The sequence below is a fragment of the Pan troglodytes genome, chromosome 11, assembly GCF_028858775.2.
Source record: "Pan troglodytes isolate AG18354 chromosome 11, NHGRI_mPanTro3-v2.0_pri, whole genome shotgun sequence".
Classification (NCBI taxonomy): Eukaryota; Metazoa; Chordata; class Mammalia; order Primates; family Hominidae; genus Pan; species Pan troglodytes.
The window spans coordinates 18,408,201-18,419,147 of record NC_072409.2 but is presented as its reverse complement, the minus strand read 5'-3'; positions in this window follow the sequence as shown (position 1 = coordinate 18,419,147).

The window sequence follows — 10,947 nt, the reverse complement described above, 5'->3', positions numbered from 1 at the left end:
CAGGATGGTCTAGCTGGCTAGCCTGAGATTTTACCCTAAACCTGCAATTACCCACCATGAAATCTCCAGCAACGCCTTCTCTTGTCAGCCTCACTTTCCTTACCTGTGACTGGGATGCTGCCCAGGTGGCTGTGAGGATTGAATGAGATCATGTATTTTTAGAAGGTATTTATACACCCACCTTGTTCCAGAAAGGATTTGACACACCTATGAGATAATCTAGATACAGCCCTTAGCATACTGTTTAGCATGTAATAGGTCCTCAATCAACGCCAGCCTTCCTTCCTAAAGAAAACCTCAGTGATTCCATCTAATTCAATGTGGAGAGAATGCAGAGGCCAGAATGAATGAGGGAAATGTAGCTATTTTTAGAGAAAAGTGGTCTTAATAAGTAGATCACCTATTCTTCCAATAAAAAAGATAATTTTGAAAACTGGATAGCAATATGAAAAATGTTCTGATGTAAGGGAAAAGGCAGTGAATAACAGTGCATATGCATGTGCCTTTATAGAATATGTGTCAATCTAACAACATGGAGAGATTTTTACCTTACCTCCCCTCCCCTTACCTCCCACTCCCCAAATTCCTTTTGGTAAGAGAATGGCATTTGTTTGGATACGTTCTTGGGGAAGAAGAGCACTAAATGTGGAAACTAATCTGAGTGACAGAAGGCAGAGACTTTTTCTTGTGACTCCAGAAAAGGATGGTCATGGAGGAGAAATTGAGGAGGGAAGGAAAAGCAGATGGAGCAGGAAAAAAAAAGGCAGAAGATCCCATGCTGTAGAATGCCTAGGACCGTCTATGAGACCTCACCCTTCCGTCAGGTTATTAACTCATGCACAATTGGTGGTGAGGAGCCTGCTAGGGCATGGAGGGAAGTGACTGGCCTTTGTTCTCAGACCAATGCGAAGAAAAATAAAAATAATACGGAGAGACAGAGGATCATGAACCAGGGAAAAGCATAGGAGTGGTGGACCTCAGAAACTCTCAGAAATTGTGAGAAGAAATCTACACACTCTTGCAGCAAAGAGTCAGAGAATCAGGGGCCTCATCTGAGTTACGTTTTTTTCCTTCTTCGTATATTTTTTTGGAGACGGAATCTTGCTCTGTCACCTGGGCTGGAGTACAGTGGCGTGATCTCAGCTCACTGCAGCCTACATCTCCCAGGTTCAAGCAATTCTCCCACCTCAACCTCCTGAGTAGCCGGGACTACAGGTGTGAGCCCCCATGCATGGCTAATTTTTGTATTTTTGTAGAGACGGGGTTTCGCCATGTTGATCAGGCTGGTCTCAAACTCCTGACCTCAAGTGATCTGCCCGCCTTGGCCTCCCAAAGTGCTGGGATTACAGGCATAAGCCATCGTGCCCAGCCTGGGTTACATTTTTATACATGAAGAGAGATGTAAAGAAAAAGATGAAAATGGGTAATATATTATGATGGAAATATTGTGGTTGGTTTGCTAAGTATCTTTTTCTGATTACAAAGTCAAACAAGTGCATTGTGAAAAATTTGAAAAAATATAGAACAGTTTGAGGAAGAAACCACTGTTAGTGTTTTGGTTAGTACATGTCCCTTGAGTGCTCTTTCCACATGTGTACATGCTAGCGTGCTATTTTCATGCCACCCACATTTGCACATATGAGATCACATCCCTCAGTTTGTCTGACCTCCACTTTTTTTACTCAATCACTCAACATGGGCATTTCACACGCCACTGAATTTCTTTTTCCATATCTTTTTAAATGGCTGTATAGTATTCCATACCATGTGATATGGTTTGTCTCTGTGTCCCCACCCAAATCTCATCTTGAATTGTACTTCCATAATTCCCACATGTTGTGGGAGGGACCCAGAGGGAGATAATTTGAATCATGGGGGTAGTTTCCCCCATACTGTTCTCGTGGTAGTGAATAAGTCTCATGAGATCTGATGGTTTTATCAGGGGTTTCTGCTTTGCATCCTCCTCATTTTTCTCTTCTGCTGCCATGTAAGAAGTGCCTTTTGCCTCCCGCCATGATTCTAAGGCCTCCCCAGCTACGTGGAACTATATGTCCAATTAAACTTCTTTTTCTTCCCAGTCTCAGGTATGTCTTTATCAGCAGCATGCAAATGGACTAATACATCATTGGAGTACAAAATTTAACCAGTCTCCTGATGTTGGAACTCACTATTCTAAATAATGCCCCAGTGTACATTCTTACACATAAACCTTTAAGTATGTACATGGTTATTTCTTCAGATTCCATTTCTAGAAATAGAGCTGCTGGGTCGAAGATATGCACACATTTAAGACTTTTGACACATTTAGCCAAGTTACCTTCCATACATATTGTACATATTATCTTCTTTCCAACTTTTAGGTTCAGGAGGTACATGTGCAGGTTCGCTATGTGGGTAAATTGTGTATTGCAGGGGTTTGGTATAAAGATTGTTTTGTCACTCAGGTAATAAACATAGTACCTGACAGGTAGTTTATTTATTCTTACCCTTCTCCCATGCTCCACCTTCAAGTAGGTACCAGTGTCTATTGTTCTCTTCTTTGTGTCTATGTGTACTCAATGTTTAGCTCCCACTTATGAAACTGGACCCCTTCCTTTCACCATATTGTACATATTTTACACACCACCAATCGTGCAAGAAAATGCCCATTTTCCCCACACACTTACCTAGCATTTGGGATGGTAATTTTCTTTCATTTCTGCCAGTTTAATGGGTGATGGCATATCAGTGTTTTTTTTTATTTCTTTGATCACCAGTGAGATAATATTCTCTTGTTTATCAAGTATTGGACCTTTGTATTTCATCTTTTATTAATTACATACTCATATCCTTTGCTCATTTTCTTATTGGAGCTTCTTTTTTTTCCTTGTGGACTTACATTTTAACCACTTGTTTGCCATATATGCTGTAAATATTCCCTTGGATTATATTTAATGTTTAAATTTTTGTTTGTTTTTTTGTCTTGTTTTGTTTTGTTTTTGAGATAAGGTCTCCCTATGTTGCCCAGGCTGGTCTCAATCTCCTGGGCTCAAGTGATCCTTCTACTTCAGCTTCCTAAGTAGCTGAGGTTACAGGAACACACCACCACACTGGGATAACACTTTTATGGGGTTTTTAAAGCATGATACTTTATTTTTATTTTATTAAATCTATCAATATTTTCCTTTATGATGTTTTAATACTTAGGTTTTTCTCATTTTGCAATTGTGTAACTATGTGTTACTTGTTTTCATCTTAATACACTTTCTTTTTAAAAAATTTTCTTTACTCCACCTAGAATTGAGTAATTTATATAAGATAGTGATCTAAATACATGTATTCTATGAATAGTCAATCATCCCAACACCAGTTACTGACTGATCCATTGTTTTTCACTAATGAAAAATGTTGCCTTTATTATGGCATAGAGTCTACATAGCCAAGAAGGTCTTTTTATGATGCAATTGGCTGGGTATAAAAATCTTGAATCACGGCCGGGCGTGGTGGCTTATGTCTGTAATACCAGCACTTTGGGAGGCTGAGACGGATCACGAGGTCAGGAGATTGAGACCATCCTGGCTAACATGGTGAAACCCCATCTCTACTAAAAATACAAAAACAAAATTAGCCAGGCATGCTGGCTGGAGGTTTCTGTAGTCCCAGCTACTCGGGAGGCTGAGGTGGAGGAATGGCGTGAACCTAGGAGGTGGAACTTGCAGTGGGCTGAGATCACCACTGCACTCCAGCCTGGGCGACAGAGCAAGACTCCGTCTAAAAAAAAAAAAAAATCTTGAATCGCAATTTTGTCTTCCAATATTCTGTAGAAATTCCTACATTATCTTTTAATATATAGTTTTACTTTCCATATTTTCTATACCTTGAACAATTTTACATAGAAAAGGAGTTATTTATTTTATGAAATTTAGAAGAATTTGCCTACTAACCACGTAAGATTTCACAATTTTTGGAGGTAGTTCTTTGAGATTTCCACCAATCTCTCTGATACTTATTGATATATTGTGTTGTGTCCACTTAGATTATTTTTATGTTTGCTAAAAAATAATTCCATTTATGTAGATTTCCAAATTTATTAACTGGAAGTTTTACATAGTATTTTACTTTTTTTTTTTTTTTTTTTTTTAGACGGAGTCTCGCTCTGTCACCCAGGCTGGAGTGTAGTGGTGGCAACCTCCACCTCCTGGGTTCAAGTGATTCTCCTGCCTCGGCCTCCTGAGTACCTGGGATTACAGGCACCTGCCACCATGCCCAGCTAATTTTTTGTATTTTTGGTAGAGACAGGGTTTCACCATGTTGGTCGGGCTAGTCTTAAACTCCTGACCTCGTGATCCTCCTGCCTTGGCCTCCCAAAGTGCTGGTATTACAGGCATGAGCCACCGTGCCCAGCCTTTAATTTCTACTTTATGTTTAGATTCCCTTTGTCTTATCCAATGCTGAATGCTTATGTTTTATCCCTTTTAATTATTAAGATATTCAAAGATTGTTCTGTATCCTTTTTTAAAGTGAATCTTAAATTTATTTACCAATTCTACTACTCTTTTCTAATTTATTGATTTCTGATCTTAAATGGATTTTATTCTTCTTTCTACTTACCTTGGGCTAACTTTGTGGTTCTTTCTCTCACTTCTTAAGTTGAATGCCTATTTGTATATTTTTTCTTTTTCTTGCCTGATAAAATTGTTAAAGGCTGTAAATATTTCTTTGGGTATATCTCTAGCAACTCAACTTCCATCAGTGTTGACAAGTTGTATTCTCACTGTTACAGTATTCTACACAGCCTATAATTATAGTTTGTTTTGATTCAATCTTGACTAAAGAGTAATTGAAATTCTTCCTTATTTCATCCAATATCCTTCTCAGCTCAACTTGGTTCCTTTTGGCTTTATGCTTTTTTTTTTTTTTTCAAACACACCATGTCTTCTTAATATTTTCCAAGGATACAAAATAGTTTCCTGATTTTTTTCTGGACACTAAAGAGATGCAACTTCATGATAGGTCTTTTCTCTTGATCAATAATACTTTTTCATAGACTTTTTATTTGCTTTTCTTTCCTATTCTTTATCTTCAAGAAAGTCAGAGTCTATCCAAACTCTATAAAAATACAGAATGTAAGAATGTACTACCTCACTCTCTGTTCTCATGCGTGATGGCTAAGTCTTTTCAGATCTTCTTAAGGAGAATAGACTTAAGTGTACAGCTAACAGCTCAGTTTCTACCAGATAACTCAGCTTGATGAAGAGGACCTCTTCTCCTACACTGATGACTACTTCTCCAACCCTCTGAACAGGTAAGGTACACGGAAAAACTACAATTCCCAGCATGCAGTGGTATTGTAATTCATCCTGTGTTTGGTCTTCTACCTACAGCATCTCATTTGTGGGGCTTGAACATAACAGTGTAATATGGTGCTATTAATGTGCATGCATACACACACACACACACACACACACACACACTTTCTGTCCTTGTGGATTCTAAGAGTTACTGTCTCTGATTGAATACAGGCAGCAGGCTGGGAGGGGATGGGAGGAGGAGAAAACCAAGTAGGAGTAAATTGGGGAAGGGAAAGGAGCAATGCTCTGGGTGCCTCACAGCAGAAGGATGGCTGCCCTGTTTTCTGATGACTATGGTTCCAGGATATCAGAGTCAAGGAAAGCAGTTCAAAGTCCCTTCTCACTTTTCTTCAGGCAGTCTCAGTTTCATAAGACAAAGGTAAAACAGGTTTCTCTCAGTCCAACTCTATCTACTTTAGAGTTCATGGAAATCTCTCTCTGACCCTGTATTCAGCAGGTTACCAATTGGAGGTTCGGATGATTTTGTGAGTTTTTGTCTCATGCTTCACAGATAGTTAGCAGAGAATTTAAAGAGGATACATCAGGGCCTGTAAGCCAGATGCCATTTTAATGAGCATTTTCTATTCACTGTCATAATTTTGCCTGTACAATAAATTCCAGTCTTGCTTCCACTACAATTCAGTGCCATCATTTCTTATTAGAAATATTGGGAACATTTCCTGACTCTTCTCCCTGCCTCCAGTCCTATCCCTTCCATCCCATCCTCACCCCAGTCACCAAGAGTGATTTTTCTAAATCCAAAGTTATTAAGTCCATCCTTTCATCCCAAAATCTCCAGTTCAGCCATTCGAATGCTCACTGAGCCCCTACTCAATTCCAGGCACTGTGTTAAGTCCCAAGACCTAACACAAGCCACCAAGAAGCACCCAGTCTTTGTGGAAGAGGGAGAAAGCAGAACTTATAATTCAGCAAGATGTAAGCTGTGGAAGGAGGAAGTTCAGTGTGCCATGAGATGGAGCAGGAACATTACTAATCTGGGAAAACTTCCCAAGAAGAGGAGATGTTGGAAGGACAAGGGAGAGTCACTTGGGGAAGCACAATGTTCTAGAACCTGGGGGACAAAAGAAAGGCACGATGAGGGAAAAGCCCTTCAATCACCAAAGCAGGGCTGGAACACAGCAGGCAAGAACAACAGTGACAAGAGATGGGTCTGAGAAAATCAGCAAGGCCTGGGCCATGGATAATCCTGAGTCCAGGCTGAGGCGTTTGTTGTTTTTATCTTTAGGGCACTGAGAAGCTACGGAAATTTTTTATTCAGAGAATAACATGATCAGGGTGCCTCTTGTGGCACAGGAGGAGGGATGAGGGAAGGAGAGATGCTACGTAGGAAGACAGTCAAGGAGCTGTTGTAATGGCTCAGGTGAGAGACGCTGCAAAGAGTTTGAAGTCCAGAGATGTTTGGAAGCAAACCTAGAGGATTTGTTGACTGAACAACATCCATACTTCCTTTCCACACTCAAGGCTTCTTTCTAATGTCTATATAAGAGGTGGGAAAGAGCAGGCCTGGTTGGGAGCAAAATCCAACTAGGTGTGGCTGTGGTCTCCATCCATCATGGACCAAAGCTATCACTTCCATCTCCCCTTAGGCCAGAAAGATGACAAAACAAAGAGAGAACTGCACAAAGCCAATGGGGTTCCCAGCACACATAAGGAGTGACTATGTACCCATTATTGTGCTAGGTAATTCAAGGGAGAACAGGAAACTGCAAATAACCTACCAATAAAAAGCAGCAAATTATAGCAACATGTTTAGAACCTTGCAGAGGGGCACATTTAGAATACAGATGGAAGGAAGGACTGTTTTGTCGTTGTTGTTGTTGCTTTTAGTAAATTCTCAGTTTAAATTTATAATATGATAAATCTCAACCAATATAACCCTATAAACAAAATCCCTTTCGGGCCACAGTAATTTTTTAAGACTGTAAGGGAATTCTGATACCAAAAAGTTAGAAAACCATTGCACTAAATGATAGATGACTAATTCAGCAAGCGTCAGAACTAGAAACACCTGATCTTTATCTGATACCAAAGATGGATTTGTGCTCCATTGTTGCTGCAACAAGTTAGCACAATCTTAGTGGCTTAAAATGATACACATCTATCATCTCACAGTTACCATTGGTTAGAAGTCTTAGTACAGGTCAGCTGGATTCTATGCACAGGTCTCACAGGCTGAAATCAAAGTTTGGGCTGGGTCTTCTATCCTCTGAGGCTGCAGTCCTCTTCCAAGTTGAATGGTTGTTGGCCGAATTCAGTTCCTTGCAAACATAGGACTGAGGTCTCCATTTTTGTGTTGGCCATCAGTGGGGATTGCCCTCAGCTCCTTGCTGCCACTCTCTGGTACTTGCACACAACCCCCAAGAAGGGGCTGTGATTGATCCTCTGTCTTGTTGCATGTTTGTTGTGTGACCTGTTCAATGCAACGACCAAGGAGGTTGGGCTGGGATGAACTTTGGTCTGTTGTTGGGGGGGACAGAAAAGGCTCTTCTATCAGGCTTAAGTGGGGTGAGCAGGTCAGTCACAAAGAGCCAGTGAAGTGGGAAGTTCCAAGGAAAAAAGAACCCACTAGGAAATGACTTGAAGAATGAAATGAGCAAGTACAGCAAAGGGCTCCCAGTTCCTCTGGGGTCATGGGGAGGACAGAGGTCAGCCCAGTGCTTTCCTCTTGGGCCATTATTTGGCTGGGAAGATGCAGCATAAAGCAAGTTTGCCCTTCAGCTTCTTCAGCTTTAACCCCCGAAGAATAGTGTTGTCAAAATCAGCCACATAATTTGTAGAGCCCAGTGCAAAATGAAAATGCAGGGCCCCTTGTTCAAACTTAAGAATTTTAAATTGACAACAGCAGAGTGTTACATACATGGGGACTTTCTAAGCGTGGGGCCCTAAATGACTGCACACCCTGGCTATTGTGCTTAGATCAACAATCATTTATCAGATGGCTGGAACTCAAAATGTTGATAGAGATCATCTAGTCCAAATCTAGCTCCCATACTGTTCACTGGGAGAGCTGGGTCAGAGAAGGAGAAAACCTTGGCCAAGATCCTAGAAAGGGTCAGGGATGAGTTTATTTATCCAGATGAAGGACTCTTTATTCTTCTGTGCTGCCCTTAAAGCTGTCTTTCACCCATCAAACTACAGCAGACACAGGTGGAAAGCCTATGACATGCCAAGCACTGAGCTTGCTGTCTGTCTTCACCCACACATAGCACAGAAGCAGTCAGGCATAGGGAGAGACCATCCTCGGCTTGGAGCAAGGATTTAATTCCTTACTCCACCAAAAACCTGCATTGCCCCCCAGGCAGGTCATTGTTTCTCTCTGAGTTTTAGTCTCTTCTTTTGCATAGGAAGAACCAGCTTGTCTCAAAGGTCCTTCTCAGGTGTCACTTTTATGGAAACAACAGGGAGGAAGGCCTTCCAGTGGCGAATCAAGGGGGCCTTCCACCCCCATCAAGGAGGTAGCTCTGGGCTAAGCAGTCCTCGGGTGAAATTAACTCTGCTTTCAACTGAATTTGCCAGTTTTTCAGCCAAAAAATAATAATAATAATAATAATAATAATAAGTAGCACAACTACAAGCTGCTCCAAGCCAAGCTGCCCTTAAACAGATAATCGGATTTGCATAATTGGGTGCTGCTAAGGTTTAAATAATTCATCAACATGGCAGGCTCTTTTTAATAGCCAAATAGAACTGCAGACTTTGGGAAAGGATCAATGGCAATCCATGTCCCAGGGATGTGAGCTGCATCCTCAGGGCAGCCAGAGCTGCGGGGTGAGGTTTAGAGCCTGGACTCTCTGCTGCCTGGTTCTCTCCTCTAACAACGATTTGGACAAAGGGTTTGCTTTTCTTCTTCTGCAGTACTGACGTGTTAGGCAAAGCTTGTTCACAGCGTTGGGGCAAAGGGAAACCCCTGAGTCCCTTTGCAAAAAGACAAACTATCTGGAGAGATTTAGATTCCAGCAGAATTGTTTTGGCAAGACCCAAAGTGAGGGCCAATAGGAACCTACTTGGAAAGAGATAATTTCATGCTATCTAGGGATGCAATTTCTGGCCATCCCTTGATAGCTTGTGTTGTTTCACTTGTCAATGTTCCTCAGCCAAAAAGTCACCAGGAACATACTTGTAGTCAAACAAAGTTGACTTCAGCGTTCATAACAAAGGAAAATGCATACCATGGGGAACCATAAGGAGTCTCAATGAGAGAGTGCTGGGAATGAATTATTATGGGATTTGAACCTCTGTTAGGTGATTTATGGAGAGTTCCAGGAAGTGGGGTTTACTGCATTGGATACTGTCAGGAAGTGGGGGTAATGCTACAACTGGGTACCTTGATAAATCTTATGTAAAGGGATGGGGAATATAGCAAGTCTGAAACTGGAATAGGTAAAGAAGAACAGTCACTCACATTAGCTGGAAGAGGGGGTTGGCCCTTTTGTGATTTGCACAGTGACCTTGTTTTTGTCTATGTCCAGACAAGACTATGAAGGGGTCTTATGACCTCATCACCATCACACACAACAACATCAGACCTTGTCTGATGCTGGTGTCTTCTGAGGTTGTTTATGTCCGACAGGAGAACACCATAGGTTATGTTCTAAGAACACTGACAAGGTCTGACTGTGAATGCCAGGCCAGATCCCAGATATCAGAGGTTGCTTTTCTCTGTCCCACCGTCATACAAAAAAAGCAGTTTTATTACTTTACTACCTATGGACGCTGACTCAGAATGTTCAATGCCAACTTTGTTGTCTTCTCCTGAAACTTATTCCTTCTCCAATGCTCCCCCCACCTTGATCAATGATGTCACCATCCACATGAGAACCCAGGTGAGATAGCTAGGCATTATCCTAGCCCATTTCCCCTCCCTTACCTTCTATATTTAATCCCATCACCAATCCTGTTGATTCTGCCTCAAGATTAAACTCAAACTTCTAGAGGTTTTGTTGTCCTCTTTGGATTTTAACTGCCCAGATCAGCAGGAGGCTGTGCAGATGAAAGCAATGGAAGTGATGGGAAACATAGAGGAGATGGCATGGCCTCTGTCCCCTTCCCCACCAGTGCCTTGGATAAGTGTGATGTCCCAGAAGAGCAAGAACATAGGAGAGAAGCCAAAGAAGATGCTCAGGCTGTGTGGAAATTAGGGTCCAGGCAGTCTTGCTTTGTTATCCTGGTCATTGCAGTGGCACAGAATCAGGAGAGAATCTTCATTCCCCAACTCCACCAGAGGCTGCCATGTTCCTCTGCTGTTCTGTTTGTGCAGGGTTGCCAGAAGGTAAGGGCATGACAAGAGAGCTGAAATCTCAAAAGAACATGGAAAACAGTAGGAAAGACTTTTGTAGTGGAAGCCAGAGCAGATAAACAAGGGCAGAATTTTTATGAGCATCTATAAGCCAGGGGAGAGTATCTATCTGAAGGATTCAAATCCACAAAATATGAATATAAATATTAATATGATTCTGTTGATAGCTATAGGCTGGTAAAATACTTGAGACATTTGGATTTCACAAAGTCTGTACCCTCACAATGTTAGAGCCCTAGACCAGCGATTCTCAAACTTTCTATAGTGAAGGAAGAGTTGTCAGTGGTGACACTGTTGTTA